Genomic DNA, 17,917 nt, shown 5'->3' with positions numbered 1-17,917 from the left:
TTCTTACCATCCCAATCTAAGAATAAAAAATATCCTGAAACTGTGCCGTTTGCAGTCACTGGGTGCTGACTGCTCTTCAGTTGAGGTGACTTTTGAGCAATCTTCTCATTGTGATCAAATGTAGGTTTGTAATGACAAGTAGACATGGATAACACCGGATCCACCATTCTCAATATGTGATGTCACAGCTCATCGCCTCCTTTTTTGCCTTTTGTGAAAAATTAAGTAAAGAAATTTGCCTTGACGTCTAGCATTTACTGCACCACTGTGTAAAAAGGCCCTGGATCTGAAAGGAGCTTGCAGAAAACAATTACTTACTGCTATAACAAGTTCATGCAATGGATTTTGTAAAGAGATATATATATATATATATCAGCCATTTTGTAAATTCTAAAAAGTTCATTTTTTCTCATTAAAGTACACTCTGCACCCCATCCTGACTGAAAAAAAAAACAGAAATGTAGACATTTTTGCAAATTGATTAAAAAAGAAAAACTGAAATATCACATGGTCATAAGTATTCAGACCCTTTGCTCAGTATTGAGTAGAAGCCCCCTTCTGAGCTAGTACAGCCATGAGTCTTCTTGGGAATGATGCAACAAGTTTTTCCAGTACGTCCCCATGACAGCACCATAGGAGGAGTAATCCCATATCCTTTGTAGGGACAGGAAGCACAAGAGGTTAAAAGCCCTCAAACCGCCAACCACCTCAATGTATAAAAAGGGAGCTGGGGAGCATCAAAAGCAGGCTTACAGCTTTGGCACCCCTGGCAGTACAATGGCTGATACACCCTGATACCCTCCCTGGATTGCCCCACAGTCATGTAAGTGTACCATTACCTTTCATATGGTTAATGGAACTTGCCCTTACCAGGCCTTCCATATTTTTTATAGGATATCTCTGTGCAGTTACCACCTCATTCTGAAAAAAAGGAGGATGCAGGGAAAAAGGCCACATAGAAATCCAAGAGGTGCCTGGATTGTAACATCAGACTTCCCGACTTGTATACAAAGCGTCTATGTGCTGAATGTAGAGCCTCCATGTTAAAGGAGGCGCACGGAGCTTTATTAAACGAGATGCTTATTACAACCCCTGGCAAAAATTATGGAATCACCGGGCTCGGAGGATGTTCATTCAGTTGTTTAATGTTGAAAAAAAGCAGATCACAGACATGGCACAAAACTAAAGTCATTTCAAATGGCAACTTTAGGACTTTAAACCCTTAACAACATTAGACTTACTAATACGCGTCTGTGCCCTGGGACTTAAGAGCCAGACCTGTATTAGTACGTCATCGCGATCGCGCGTGCACACAGGCTGTGCGGGCTCGATCGCCGCCGGGTGTCAGCTGATTGACACAGCTGACACCTGGTACTATGTGCAGGGAGCGGTCCCGCACCGCTCCCAGCACATTAACCCCCGCAATGCTGCGATCAAAGTCGATCGCAGCATTGTTGTGGCAAGGGGAGGTGATCGCAGATACTCACCTCCTCTTCCGGCCTCCAGCGCTGTCTGCCGTGGCTTCCAGGATGTTGCCATGATGACCCGATGTCTTCATGACAACATCCGGGTCACCAGACAACAGGAAGATTGTTTGGACATTTGCAGTGCATCTCCAAACTATCTTCTCCCTGTCCAGCGCTGACAGCCTGCACGGCACTTGGAACCCCCAGGTGCTTCACAAATTGATTCGTAAAAATGAAAAAGTGAAAAAAAAACACTTTCAATTTGTGAAGCACCTGGGGGTTCCAAGTGCTCACTATGCATCTAGATAGGTGCCTTGGGGGGTCTAGTTTCCAAAATAGGGTCACTTGTGGGGGAGCTCCAATGTTTAGGCACATCAGGGGCTCTCCAAACGCAACATGGTGTCCACTAATTATTCAAGCAAATTTTACAATCAAAAAGTCAAATGGCGCTCCTTCCCTTCCGAGCCCTGCCGTGCGCCCAAACAGTGTTTTTTCCCCACATATGGGGTATCTGCGTGCCCAGGGGAAATTGCACAACAAATGTTGGGGTACATTTTTTTCTTGTTACCCCTGTGAAAGTAAAAAAAATTGGGTCTAAAGTAACTTTTTTGTGAAAAAGTTAAATGTTCATTTTTTTTCTTCCACATTCCAAAAATTCCTGTGAAGCACCTGAAGGGTTAATAAAGTTCTTGAATGTGGTTTTGAGCACCTTGAGGGGTGCAGTTTTTAGAATGGTGTCACTTTTGGATATTTTCTGTCATAAAGACCTCTCAAAGTGACTTCAAATGTGATGTGGTCCCTAAAAAAATGGTTTTGTAAATTTTGTTGGAAAAATGAGAAATCGCTGGTCAACTTTTAACCCTTTTAGCTCCCTAACAAAAAAAAATTTTGGTTCCAATATTGTGCTGATGTAAAGTAGACATGTGGGAAATGTTATTTATTAACTATTTTGTGTGACATATCTCTCTGATTTAAGGGCATAAAAATTAAAAGTTTGAAAATTGCAAAATTTTCAACATTTTCGCCAAATTTCTGTTTTTTTCACAAATAAATGCAAGTGATATCGAAGAAATTTTACCACAATCATGAAGTACAGTATGTCACGAAAAAACAATCTCAGAATCAGGGGGATCCGTTGAAGCGTTGAAGAGTAATTACCTCATAAAATGACAGTGGTCAGAATTGTAAAAATTGGCCTGGTCATTAACGTGCAAACCACCCTCGGGGGTTAAGGGGTTAAGAAACACTAAAAGAAATCAAGATAAAAAATGTGGTACTGCGTAAGGGTAATTTTTTTTCAGACCAAGCAGAGGGAAAAAAATTATGGAATCGCTCAATTCTGAGGAAAAAATTATGGAATCACCCTGTAAATTTTCATTTCCAAAACTAACACCTGTGTCAAATTAGATCTGCTCGTTAGTCTGCATCTAAAAAGGAGTGATCACACCTTGGAGAGTTGTTGCACCAAGTGGACTGACATGAATCATGGCTCCAACATGAGAGATGTCAATTGTAACAAAGGAGAGGATTATCAAGCTCTTAAAAGAAGGTAAATCATCACGCAATTTTGCAAAAGATGTTGGTTGTTCATAGTCAGCTGTGTCTAAAATCTGGACCAAATACAAACAACATGGGAAGGTTGTTAAAGGCAAACATACTGGTAGACCAAGGAAGACATCAAAGCGTCAAGACCGGAAACTTAAAGCAATATGTCTCCAAAACAGGAAATGCACAACAAAACAAATGAGGAATGAATGGTAGGAAACTGGAGTCCATGTCTGTGACCGAACTGTAAGAAACCGCCGAAAGGAAATGGGATTTACGTACAGAAAAGCTAAACATAAGCCATCATTAACACCTAAACAGAAAAAAACAAGGTTACAATGGGCTAAGGAAAAGCAGTCGTGGACTGTGGATGACTGGATGAAAGTCATATTCAGTGATGAGTCGTGAATCTGCATTGGGCGAGGTGATGATGCCGGAACTTTTGTTTGGTGCCGTTCCAATGAGATTTATAAAGATGACTACATGAAGAGAACATGCAAATTTCCACAGTCATTGATGATATGGGGCTGCATGTCAGGTAGAGGCACTGGGGAGATAGCTGTCATTACATCTTCAATAAATGCCCAAGTTTACATTGATATTTTGGACAGTTTTCTTATCCCATCAATTGAAAGGATGTTTGGGGATGATGACATCATTTTTCAAGATGATAATGCATCCTGCTACAGAGAAAAAACTGTGAAAACATTCCTTCAAAGAAGACACATAAGGTCAATGTCATGGCCTGCAAATAGTTCGGATCTCAATCCAATTGAAAATCTTTGGTGGAAGTTGAAGAAAATGGTCCATGACAAGGCTCCAACCTGCAATGCTGATCTGGCAACAGCAATCAGAGAAAGTTGGAGCCAGATTGATGAAGAGTACTGTTTGTCACTCATTAAGTCCATGCCTCAGAGACTGTTATTAAAGCCAGAGGTGGTGCAACAAAATACTAGTGATGTATTGGAGTGTTCTTTTGTGTGTTTATTTTTCATGATTCCATAATTTTTTCCTCCGAATTGAGTGATTCCATAATTTTTTCCCTCTGCTTGGTCTGAAAAAAATTACCCTGAGTACCACATTTTTTATCTTGATTTCTTTTAGCGTTTCTTAAAGCCCTAAAGTTGCCATTTGAAATGACTTTAGTTTTGTGCCATGTCTGTGATCTGCTTTTTTTAAACAACTGAATGAACATCCTCCGAGCCCGGTGATTCCATAATTTTTGCCAGGGGTTATATAATCAAAGAAGAAGTTCAGGCCTCTCTTACGTCTCTGCAGCCCCCAGGTTCAGAGGTCCTGGATGTCCGGGGACCCAAAAGACCCAGAGAAGATATAGCACCATCTTCTGAGGGTGAAATCGACCCATCTGGCGACTCTGGCAACCGTGAGACCATTAGTCCACCTCAGGGCGGGGAACGGAAAAAGTATATGTTCCACTCAGATGGTATGGATATTCTTCTATGAGCCGTCCGAAACACGATGCAGGTAGAAGAGACGGAGAAGAGCAGAAACATTCAAGATGAGATGTTTGGTGGACTTAGAACCCAGAGTTCCATGGTTTTCCCTGTTAATGCTCATGTGAAAGACATGATACTGGAGGAATGGGAGGATGCGGAGAAGAGGCTCTCTATTCCACAAGACTTCTGCACCCGACTCTCCTTTGATCCCGAAGACACCAATGTTTGGGACACCATTCCTAAGATTGACATCCCAGTGGTCAAGAAAACCTCTATCCCCTTTGAGAATTCATCAGGACTTAAAGATCCTATGGATCGAAAGGTGGATGGAAGCCTGGGAAGCCTTGGTGGCAGTTATTAAGTCTAATGTCGCTGCTACATCTATTGCCAGATCCATGAAAGTCTGGCTAGAGGAGCTAGAGGGTCACCTACGGGATGGCACCCTGAGGGAATCTCTCCTTCAATCATTGCCCCTATTAAAAATTACAACGAATTTTATGGCCGACGCTTCGGCAGAATGGGTCAGATTTGCTGCCATAAATAATGCGCTTTCCAACTCAGCCCAAAGAGCTGTTTGGTTAAAGACATGGTCTGGGGATACCGCTTCTAAGAACAAGCTGTGCTACATTCCATTTTCAGGGCTCAGAGTATTCGGACCAGTGTTAGATGACATACTAGAAAAAGCGTCCGATAAAAAGAAGGGCTTCCCTGAGGAGAAAAAGAAGGAGCAGCCCTTTCGCAAACCTTTCCCCTTCCGAAAACATAACACTCAGAAAAAAGGGGGGTCCACGAGCTGGAGTTTTAATAAGGGGAACAAAGATAAAAAATACCAGCTCAGTACTAGCTCCCGTTCAAAACGGCAATGACTATGTCAGAGTAGGGGGGCGATTAAGGTTTTTCAAAAACAGTTGGCATCGGGTCACTCAAAATCCCTGGATATTAACAACTATAGCGCAGGGTTACAGGATAGAGTTTTCTCAAAATCCCCCTCAAAAATTCCGCCTGACAAAGGGTTCCCCTACCTCACTTTCCCGCCTACATGCAGTCATAGAGAAGCTTCTACAACAGAAGGTTATTGTTCCAATTCCAGAACACGACCAACATTGGGGCCATTACTCCTCTCTGTTTTCAGTAAAAAAAACCATCAGGGGAGTTCCGTTCAATTATCAATCTGAAACCCCTAAACCTATGGGTCCGCTACAAAAAATTCCGCATGGAATCAGTGAGATCAGCCATTCCTCTAATAGACACAGATGCGGTAATGTGCACCCTGGACCTCAGGGATGTATATTACCACCTGCCGATACATTCCTCAAGTCAGCCATATCTGAGGCTTGCACTACCATCAGGCAGTCAGATTCTACACTACCAATTCCAATGTCTTCCCTTTGTCCTGTCATCTGCTCCCAGAATCTTTAAGAAGATCATGGCAGAGGTGGTAGCCTATATCCGACTCAGGGATATTACCATCATTCTGTACTTGGACGACTTTCTGTTGGTGGCTGGATGCCCTCTATGTATGACTCAACATCTGGAATTTGTCCTACAGACATTAACCAGCCTGGGTTTGATTGTGAACAAAGAAAAATCGAGTCTTGTCCCAAGTACTTCACGCATCTTCCTGGGAGTCTATCTCGACTCCCGAATGCGAATGTCTTATCTCCCGGAAGACAGGATGCTCTCAATCCCACAAAGGATTCGTTATTTTGCAAGAGAGAAAAAACCTTAGATTCGAAAGGAAATTTGTATTTTGGGAATCATGACGTCATGCATCACCTGCGTCAGATGGAGCCAGTTCCATTCCAGGCCTCTACAGAAATCCATCCTGGAAGTGACAGACAGACATCAGAATTACCTAGACATGAAGATGTCTTTGTTCAGAGACACCCAGGACTATCTACACTGGTGGTTCGACCAGAAGAATCTACAGAAGGGAGTGCAGTGGATTCTGGAACCTTGTCTTTTAGTGACCACAGACGCAGGTCTCTCAGGATGGAGAGCTCGAGTGGGAGATTGTTATCTTTAAGGAACATGGTCCACAGAGATTCGGACCCGATAATCGAATTTTCGGGAACTACAGGCGATTTGGGAAGCCCTACAGAGAAGCCGGGCTGTCTTGAGAGACAGACATGTGAAGATCTGTCATGGCAACATCATGGCAGTCTCCTTCATCAGACTTCAGGGCGGACCAAGACATCTACTTCTCCAGTCTCTGGCCAACAGGATAATCTTAGGCATAGAGAAGATAGTGAGCTCCATTTCAGCAGTTTGCCTTCGGGGATCCGACAATCAAGAGGCAGACTACCTCAGCAGGCGTCAAATGAAGGCTTCGGAATGGGAACTGAACGAAGAGGTGTTCCAACAACTGACTCGCAGATGGGGTCAGCCTCACCTAGACCTGTTTGCATCCAGAACGAATGCGAAGATGACATCTTTCTTCTCTCGCGACCCAGGAGATCATCCTCTGGCAGTGGATGCTCTCTCACAGTATTGAGGGTCTAGCATATGCCTTCCCACCTGTTCCCCTAATTCCGAGAGTGCTGCGGAAGATTCAGGAAGATCGGGCGACAGTCATAGCAATTGTCCCATTCTGGCCAAGAAGGAGTTGGTTCTCCCTTCTATGTCATGTAGTGTTAGAAGACCCAATCATTTTACCACTACAGGAAGATCTTCTGGCGCAAGTTCCACTGTTGCATTGGAATCTTCAACAACTCCAGCTTTCAGCCTGGCTCCTGCAGACCAAAGGCTTATCCGCCAGAGTGATCCAGATTATGCAGGCTAGTAGAAAACCTGTAACCCAAGCCATATATAAAAAAGTCTGGAGGACCTTTTGTCAGTTCAACAGGATGGTAGACATCTTTCAACCAGACATCCCTGCGATCCTTGATTTCTTGCAGGCGGGATTTGACACAGGTCTTAGACCTAGTACCTTGAAGGTACAGATTGCGGCACTAAGTGCTTTCTTCGATACATCATTGTCCTCGCATCCCTGGATAATCAGATTTGTCACGGCAATCCAGAGACTTAGTCTTGTCCTGAAAGTCCCTTGCAAACCTGCCTTCGGCCCAGTTCATGAATTAAAAATAAAGAACTTGACTCTGAAAACAGTCTTCTTGGTGGCAATTGCCATGGCTAAACAGTTGGGTTTAATCCAGGTTCTCTCTGTTGTCGAGCCATGTATGAAGATTAGGGATGATAATGTGGCACCCCAGGGGTCTGGTTACCACAGTAATAGAAATATTATGTCTGAGAGCAAGTGGGAGGTTTCTCTGGTCAGGAGCCCTAAGCATGCAACACGGCCCACCCAGACCTGGGAGGGGAGGAATCTGCCCTTATAAACTGGGTCTGGGGCGGGATTAAGACAGACAGGGCCTGCAGAACAAGCAGAGGAGTGAAGTCCCAGACAGAGACGCAGTCAGGTCTGGAGGACAGCAGACACAGGGAAAGTGACAACAGGAGCGCTGTAGGAGCAGGAGTGAGTGCCAGAGGCTGGAAGCTAGATAGCTCGCCTTGGCTGAAGACACTAAACCCGGACACGGAGTCCGAGGCTGTGAGGACATCCAGGTCCAGCAGCAGAATCCAACCGGCAGGGGATTCCATGTCCTCTGGCCTTAGAAGCCCGGAGGCACGGTCACAAGCAAGGGACCAGCACCGCCATCGTGAAGCGGAGGCTAACGGAAGGCCCCAAGTCACCGGCCATACGGGTGAGCACCACACGGTATACTCAGGAACGTGGGCTACTTCTACCCGCATAGAGCAAGGTAGCCAGGAAAGAGTGCAGATAGTCGGGGAGGCCTACAACTCCACCTGGCCAGGGGAGATCCTGCTTGCTCACAGACTGACCAGACCCCTACTGCTAACCAGTACTCCCGGGAGGGTCTGTTTTATACCATCAGTAAAGACCCTGAACTGCACCACACGTCTCTGTGTTTCATCGCCGCACCAGCACCATTACTACTGGGACGCTCACACCATCACTCCCATCATCCACACTAGCTGCCCTGAGGCAATACTTCTCCCGTGGGGAGTTATCCCATACTTAGCTGCGCATACAACATCAGCCTCAGCGGTCTGCAGCGCAGCGGCGGTCCCCACTGACCGCAATCCACGGGTGGCGTAGTCGGACATTGTTATTACCTAAGACTGCCACTGGTTTGACCGCCCTGGGCACGGACCGGGTCACCGCCACACTGAGACTACAACCCCCAGCGATCCAGCTCCGGGTATCCCCTGCACAACACAGACCCAGGGAGCGCGTCAACTTTGGCGTAGTCGGCAGGATTTCGTGCCCGCAACCACCGGGTACTGCGTGCCTGAAAAAGACTTTTATACTTACCTGTGGTGAAGTTTCCCGCTGTCCGGAGTCGTTTCCCGCCATCGGACGCCATCTTGGACCGTTTCCCGCCGTCTTCTGCCGTCTTCCCGCCATCCGCGGCTGCTTCCCGCCATCGGACGCCATCTTCAGGACGCCGCGTGGGAAGAAGAGGTGCGTGGACGCCGAAAGCGCGCGAGATCCGAAGCTCCGCCCCATGCACCGACGCTGCGCAAGGTCCTGGAAGGGAGAAAGAGCGACGCTGACGTCATCGGAGCGCGACGCCAGGTCCTCGACCCCGACGATTGACTGCGGAACCGCGGCCTACGGAAGAAGAGCATCGCAAGGTAGGCCACGGTCCACTAGGGGGGAAGAAGGATGTCGGACACCGAGGGGAGCTCCACTGCCACAGCCACCGCCAGCGCAACCGCTGCAGCGGTCATGCTATTCACCATGCCCTATATCCCGGGGGCAACCTGGCTACCCCAGTACTCAGGGGAGTCACATACCCTGAGTGACTTTAGGGAAAGACTTGATAGCCTCTTCCAGATATACCCCCTCACAGAAGAGCAAAAAGTGAGCATTCTGGTGGCCCAGTTAATCGGGGCAGCCCAAAGGGAGGTAAAGTCCTGGTCACCTGGGAAGAAGAGGACTGTCAGAGAGATACTAGCCCGGCTGAAAGACACATTTGATACCCGCACCTCAGCCGAAATAAAGCTCAGATTTTATGGGTGCAAACAACGGGCACATGAAAGTATAAGAGACTATGCTCTAAACCTACAAGAGGCCCTGAGAGCCATTAAGCAGGCAGACCCTGACAGCGTGGGAAATGAAGACAAGCTGTTGACCGAACAATTTATAGACGGTCTACTGTGCAATGCCCACCGAACCCAGTTGCGGGCAATGGCCTTACAGGACCCTGACCTGGACTTTGCACAGTTCAAGGACAGAGCCATCCGGGTGCTCCGAGAACTGGCACCAGGTGGCGCTGTGACCCACAGGCGCCCTACTATCACTTATCACCAGGAGACGGCGCCCTTGTCTGCAGGGCCTGTGGGAGCTGATGCGCAGGCTTTGAACAATTACCCGGCAACAGACCTGCACCATCAGGTCCAAGAACTGACTAAGAGCGTTGCCGCGCTAACCAGAACTGGGCAGTCTTTACAGGTCTCTTCTTCAGGAAAGATCCAGCTGGCATCCGGACCGGAGGATGTCCCATGGCGCCGACTGAGGAGGACCCCACCGGCCAGAGGAAGACCCAGTGACCGATACAACGAGGACGGACGACCCATCTGCCGCCGCTGCAATCAACCCGGACATATGGCAAGGTACTGTCATTTAAACGGGCACAACCTGGGGTAGAGGGCCAATCCCCAGGCATAAGATCATCAGGCCCATCAAACTGGCATGACAAATACGTAGGGGGACGTCCGGTCTTGCCTGTGGTACTGGATGGCATTCCTATGAGTGCCCTACTAGACACCGAGTCACAGGTCACCACCATCCCGTACGTGCTCTTCAAGCGGTGCTGGAATGACTCGGACATAACCCGCTACCCAGATGACGACCTGAGCATTATAGCCAGCAATGGTCAGCCCGTGCCACAGATAGGATTTAAGGAGGTGACCATCAAGGTCGGTAAAGTTGAACTGCCGGCACAAGGACTTATCATTGTGGACATTGACCGTCGCGAGAGTCACCCAAAAACAACCCTAGGTACTAACGTAATTGAAAACTGTCTTGCAGAGGTGATTCTTATTTTGCAGCAGGTTGCAAAGAACGCCAGTTCCAGCCAGCAGCGTGTGCTCCAAAAAGAGATCCGGGCACTGATGAAGCGGCAACAAGTGGAACTATCTGGTGGTCAGATAGGTAGCGTGAGTATGTGTGACCCGTTCCCTATTGCCATGCCCCCAAAAAGTGAGATGATGATTTGGTGCCGGGCAGCTATTGGTCTAAGAGGTAGAGACTACCAAGCAATGGTAGAACCCGTCTACTCAGACAGTAGGCTCACCATTTTGACAGCACGGGGGGTGGTCGATGTACGCCATGGGAGGGTGCCCGTCCGCATCATCAATATTGGGGAGAGAGAAGTATACCTGCCCCGGTATGCCACGCTAGCCAAATTGTTCACCATCAACCAGAACTCTGCACAGGCCGTGGAACCCTTGCCTCCATCTCAACCAGAGGAAGGTAACGGCTCTAAGAAAGCAATGGAAGACTGGTGTCAGCAACTGCATTTGGGTACTGACTCCACTCCCTCACACCAAAAACAGGGAGTCTACCGGGTGGTTCAAGAGTACGAGAGAGTGTTTAGCAAACACCCGCTAGACTTCGGGCGAGTAAAGGGGGTAGAACATCACATCCCCACGGGAGACCACCCTCCTATAAAGGAGAGATACCGACCCATACCCCCTGCACACTATCAACACGCCAAGGGGATGCTAAAAGACATGAAGGAGGCTGGGGTAATTAGGGACAGCTGTAGCCCCTGGGCAGCTCCACTAGTCTTAGTGAAAAAGAAAGACAACACCATGAGAATGTGTGTAGACTACAGGAAGGTCAACCGTATCACACACAAAGATGCGTACCTGTTACCAAAGATAGAAGAGTCCTTAGCTGCATTAAAATCTGCTAACTTCTTCTCTACTTTGGATCTCACTAGCGGGTACTGGCAGGTTCCTGTAGCAGAGGCGGACCGGGAGAAGACCGCATTCACCACCCCGATGGGACTCAGCGAATTTAACTGTATGCCGTTCGGGCTCTGCAACGCACCAGGAACCTTCCAACGGTTAATGGAATGCTGTCTGGGACACCGGAACTTCGAGACGGTCCTATTATACCTGGACGACGTCATCGTCTATTCCAAGACCTATGAGGACCATCTGGAACACCTGGCAGAAGTGTTTGAAGCCCTGGCAAACTATGGCCTAAAGGTAAAACCCTCAAAGTGTCTTCTACTGAAGCCAAAGGTACAGTACCTGGGACACGTGGTGAGTGCTGACGGAGTAGCCCACGACCCTGACAAGATCACTGTGATTAAGGACTGGCCAAGACCATCCAGCATAAAGGAAGTGCGGCAGTTCCTCGGGTTGGTAGGCTACTACCGAAGATTCATTCCCGGTTTTACCAAGAAGGCAGCTCCTATGCAGGACCTCCTGATAGGTCAGTCCAGGAAGGCCAAAAACCAGAAGCCACCCTTCAAATGGGAGAAGCTGGAAGAGGAGTCCTTCCGCCAGCTGAAGATGGCCCTCACGGGGGATGAAATCCTGGCGTACCCTGATTACAGCCAGCCCTTTATCCTCCACACGGACGCAAGCAACATCGGGCTAGGAGCCATACTGTCCCAGATCCAGCAGGGGAGAGAACGGGTAATTGCTTACGCCAGCCAAAAACTGCGACCCACGGAAAGAAACCCTGAGAATTACAGCTCGTTCAAGCTAGAGTTCCTGGCAGTGGTGTGGGCAGTAACTGAACGTTTTAAGCATTACCTTGCCTCTTCCAGGTTCACCATGTACACGGACAACAACCCGTTGACACACCTGGACACTGCAAGACTGGGTGCTCTGGAGCAGAGATGGATGGCCCGCCTGTCCAATTTTGAGTTCACAATCAAATACCGGGCAGGACGCTCCAATACCAATGCGGACGCCCTGTCCAGGATGCCAAACCTACCGGACGAAGGGGAGGACCCAGAAGAATTGGAAGAGATCGAACTCCCTGCGTTTCACAGTCATGGGATTACGCAGTATTCCCACCGTGTGAGGGGCCAGCGATCCGCTACGTTCAACCCCTTACCCCACTACAACTGGGCGGAGACTCAAGCCAGTGACCCCGCAGTCCGTCTGGTGAAGGAGATGCTGACCCAGGCTGACGCCCGCCTGGACCCAGACGCTCCGGAAGAGACCAAGCAACTGTGGACGGAGAAGAGCAGACTGTTTCTCTACAAGGAGAAGTTGTGCCGCAGAATGGTCAATTCCCGGACACATGAACTGATCTGGCAGGTGGTGGTACCGAGACGGGACGCAGCTATGGTGCTGGAGGCCTACCACAATGGGGCAGGGCACTTCGGATGGAAGAAGCTGGAGTTCCTGCTGCGTGAACGGTTCTACTGGATAGGCATGAGAGGAGCCATTGAGAGGTGGTGCAGAGACTGTGGCCCGTGCAATCTAAGAAGAAGGGACCGTGCCAGCCAGAGGACTCCCCTGCAGCCTATCATCACCAGGCAGCCGCTGGAACTGGTCGCTCTGGACCATGTTAAACTGGCTCCAAGCAGAAGCGGGTATGTCTACGCCCTAACCATCGTGGATCACTACTCCCGGTTCCTGGTGGTGGTCCCTGTCAAAGACCTGACGGCTCAGACAGCAGCCAGAGCCTTCCAGCTGCACTTCTGCCGCCCACACGGGTACCCGGACCAAGTGCTGACGGACCAAGGACCAGCCTTCGAAGCGGAGGTCTTCCAGGAGTTCTGCAACCTGTATGGCTGCAAGAAGATAAGAACAGCGCCCTATCACCCCCAAACCAATGGACTCTGCGAGAAGATGAACCAGGAGGTGATAGATCTGCTAAAAACATTGCCCCTGGAAGAACGCAGTCTGTGGCCTGAGAAACTGCCCGATCTGGTGGACCTGTACAACCACATCCCGGTAGGTTCCACCAACTGTACCCCGGCTTACCTAATGCGAGCAAGACCTGGTAAGCTGCCTGTTGACCTGGATATGGGAGTCCTGACACCTGAGGACACCTCGCCAGAGGCAGACTGGGATACAGAACGGCAACAGCAGTACCGGAAAGTACAGAAGAGCGTCAAGCGAAGTCTCTGTCAATCAAGAGAAAGGCAGGAGAGGACTTATAACCAACATGCTCCCGCTGTTCCCCTGGTACCTGGAGAACAGGTCTTGAAAAGAAAAAGGCGGCTCCATAAGTTGGACGACCAGTGGGAAAAGGACCCGTACACCGTACTGCCCTCAAGCCACAATAATCCAAAGGTGTACGTCATCAGCAAGGATGGAGGAGAGACCACAGCCACTGTCTCCAGAGACCACCTGAAAAAGTGCCCCGAGAAGTTGCAAAGCACGGATGAAGATCAGGAAGACCCTCAACCCGTAGAGGAAAAGGAGGAAATGATCAGCACCGTACTCGGAGACTTTCCCCGGTCCTGGACACAAGTAAACAACGCTATCGTGGTGCCCTTCCTCACCTTTCTCCAGCCAGCCCCTCAAGTGCCTACAGAAGACCAGGTAGAGCTGGAAGAGCAGCCGGCCCAGGAGGCCGAAGAGTCCACACCAGCAGGACAGGAGAATCAACCCTCTGCTAGTAGTGAGCCTGCCGTGCCCCTAGTGAGCCAAAGAGTGCGCAGACAGCTGCCCAGCTTGCCCATAACACCTCCTACACCCTGTAGTGCAAGACCAGTTAGTGAGCTCCGTAGGTCCACTAGAGTCACTAGAGGTCAGATGCCCGCTCGCTGGAAAATCTAAACTAATGCACTGTGAATTTATCTGTTTAACTGTTTATGGTTTATGTTTGTTGCCTGTTATTAATTATGTTTCTCAGTTACCCTGCAGATTTCTTTGGACTAACAGGTTATGGACACTGGATAACCGGAACAATTCTTGTAGATAGTTGCACCTTGGTGCCTCTTGCGAAGACGGCCGCGGAAGAGAAAAGCTGTCTGGCGTGGCCTACTTGCGGCCCAAAGTAGCTAGCTTCAGCCTTGCAGCCACGCCCAGGGCCAACGCAAGAGGTTTGCTTTGGACAGGTCCCCTACTTCGCTTAAAGCTTCACCTTGGGTGACATGGACGCCCTCTTGTTTCACAAACTTCACCTTGGGTGATATGGACACCCGGTTACGGACACGTCGTGACCTTTAAAGAACTAAAGCTACTTGTAAATATGTTATTGTGTTATTGTTATACCCTGCATTTATGTTTCTTTAAAAAAAAAAATGTGTTTAGTCCCGGAGTACTAAAATTTACTAGGGGGGAATGTGGCACCCCAGGGGTCTGGTTACCACAGTAATAGAAATATTATGTCTGAGAGCAAGTGGGAGGTTTCTCTGGTCAGGAGCCCTAAGCATGCAACACGGCCCACCCAGACCTGGGAGGGGAGGAATCTGCCCTTATAAACTGGGTCTGGGGCGGGATTAAGACAGACAGGGCCTGCAGAACAAGCAGAGGAGTGAAGTCCCAGACAGAGATGCAGTCAGGTCTGGAGGACAGCAGACACAGGGAAAGTGACAACAGGAGCGCTGTAGGAGCAGGAGCGAGTGCCAGAGGCTGGAAGCTAGATAGCTCGCCTTGGCTGAAGACACTAAACCCGGACACGGAGTCCGAGGCTGTGAGGACATCCAGGTCCAGCAGCAGAATCCAACCGGCAGGGGATTCCATGTCCTCTGGCCTTAGAAGCCCGGAGGCACGGTCACAAGCAAGGGACCAGCACCGCCATCGTGAAGCGGAGGCTAACGGAAGGCCCCAAGTCACCGGCCATACGGGTGAGCACCACACGGTATACTCAGGGACGTGGGCTACTTCTACCCGCATAGAGCAAGGTAGCCAGGAAAGAGTGCAGATAGTCGGGGAGGCCTACAACTCCACCTGGCCAGGGGAGATCCTGCTTGCTCACAGACTGACCAGACCCCTACTGCTAACCAGTACTCCCGGGAGGGTCTGTTTTATACCATCAGTAAAGACCCTGAACTGCACCACATGTCTCTGTGTTTCATCGCCGCACCAGCACCATTACTACTGGGACGCTCACACCATCACTCCCATCATCCACACTAGCTGCCATGAGGCAATACTTCTCCCGTGGGGAGTTATCCCATACTTGGCTGCGCATACAACATCAGCCTCAGTTGTCTGCAGCGCAGCGGCGGTCCCCACTGACCGCAATCCACGGGTGGCGTAGTCGGAAATTGTTATTACCTAAGACTGTTACTGGTTTGACCGCCCTGCGCACGGACCGGGTCACCGCCACACTGAGACTACAACCCCCAGCGATCCGGCTCCGGGTATCCCCTGCACAACACAGACCCAGGGGGCGCGTCAATTGCATCATTCTCAAACTGGATCCAAGTTTCTCCCCGAAGGTGGTGTCATCGATGACCTTAAACCAAGAAGTGGTTCTTCCATCATTCTGCGAAAACCCTAGGAATCCGAGGGAGGAAGAATTCCACCATCTCGATGTCCGCAGAGCAGTATTGGCCTATTTGGAAGTCACTCGGAACTGGAGATTAGACTCTAATCTTTTCATACAGTTTTGGGGGAAAATAGAGGCAGGTAGGCTTCAAAACCATCCTTAGCTAGATGGATCACATCCATGACTAGCGTACCTTTCAGAAGGACAGTCTCCCCTTGAAATTATTAAAGCCCATTCTACCAGAGCAGTTTCCATCTCATGGGCTACTAGAGCAGGGGCTACCATTGAACAGATATGTACTGCAGCCACATGGTCAGGACATACTACCTTTTGCAAACACTACAAGCTAGATATTCTTTCACAGCAGAGATCTGCGTTTTGTAGGAAGGTGTGGCACCCCAGGGGTCTGGTTACCACAGTAATAGAAATATTACGTCTGAGAGCAAGTGGGAGGTTTCTCTGGTCAGGAGCGCTTAAGCATGCAACACCTCCTGCCCAGACCTGGGAGGGGAGGAATCTGCCCTATATAAACTGGGTCTGGGGTGGGATTAGAGACAGAGCCTGTAGTGAAGTTCCAGACACAGGGCAAGAAACAGCAGGAGCTCTGTAGGAGCAGGAGCTGAGTGCCAGGGACTGGAAGCAGATATATTGCTCGTCCTGGCTGAAGAGACTACTACCGGACAACGGAGTCCGAGGCTGTGGGAACCTCTAAGTCCAGCAGCAGAACCCAGTCGGCAGGGGATTCCAGGTCCTCTGGCCATAGAAGCCTGGAGGCTCAGTCACAAGGAAGGTACCAGCACCGCCATCGAGGAGCGGAGGCTATCAGAAGGCCCCAAGTCACCAGCCATACGGGTGAGCACCACACGGTATACCCAGGGACGTGGGCTACTTCCACTCGCTTACAGCAAGGTAGCCAGGAAGAGTGCAGATAGACGGGGAGGCCTACAACTCCATCTGGCCAGGGGAACTCCTGCTTGCTCGCAGACTGACCAGGCCCCTTATGCTAGCCAGTACTCCCGGGAGGGTCTGCCTTAATATCATCAGTAAAGACCCTGAACTGCACTGCAAAGACTCTGAGTCGTTCCTGCTTTCTCACTGCATACAGCACTACTAGTACTGGGACGCCCGCACACCATCACTCCCATCATCCACATTCCCTGTCCTGAGGCCATACTCTTCCCGTGGGGAGTTATCCCATCTTTAGCTGCGCACAGCACACCAGCCTCAGCGGACTGCCTCGCAGCGGCGGTATACCCTGACCGCAATCCACGGGTGGCGTAGTCGGACATTAAACCACAAAAACCCTATAAAGATTGCCACTGGTTTGACCACCCTGAGCCACGGGACCGGGTCGCCGCCACGGAGACTACAACCCCCAGAGACCCGGCTCCGGGTAACCCACGCACGTGCACACACGGCCCAGGGGGCGCGTCAACTTTGGCGTAGTCGGCAGAAGTTCGTGCCCGCAACCACCGGGTACTGCACGCCTTCAAAAGACTGTCATACCTGCCGTGGTGAAGGTTCCCGCCATCCGGAGCCGTTTCCCGCCATCTTCAGAAGTTTCTCGCCATCAGCAGCTGTTTTCCCGCCATCCGCAGTCGTTTTCCCGCCATAGGAACGCCATCTTCGGGACGCCACACGGGAAGAAGAGGGGCGTGGACGCCGAAAGCGCGCGAGAACCGAAGCTCCGCCCCACGCACCGACGCTGCGCAAGGTCCTGGAAGGGAGAGAGAGCGACACTGACGTCACCAGGACGCGACGCAAGATCCTCGTCCGGAGAAGCACCAGCGGAGCCGCGGCCTACAGAAGAGGATCGTCGGAAGGTAGGCCACCCTTAACTAGGGGGGAGGAAGATGACGGACACGGAGGGACCCTCTACCACCAGCGCGGCCACTGCCGCAGTAATGCCATTTACAATGCCTTACATCCCCGGAGCGGCCTGGCTGCCCCAATACTCAAGGGAGTCGCATACCCTAAGCGACTTTAAAGAGAGACTGTACAGC

This window comes from Phyllobates terribilis, unplaced genomic scaffold (genome assembly GCF_046119375.1).
Source record: "Phyllobates terribilis strain yellow unplaced genomic scaffold, ASM4611937v1 Scaffold_1__5_contigs__length_1240528914, whole genome shotgun sequence".
In the NCBI taxonomy this organism is placed as follows: Eukaryota; Metazoa; Chordata; class Amphibia; order Anura; family Dendrobatidae; genus Phyllobates; species Phyllobates terribilis.
This window is presented reverse-complemented; position numbering follows the sequence as displayed.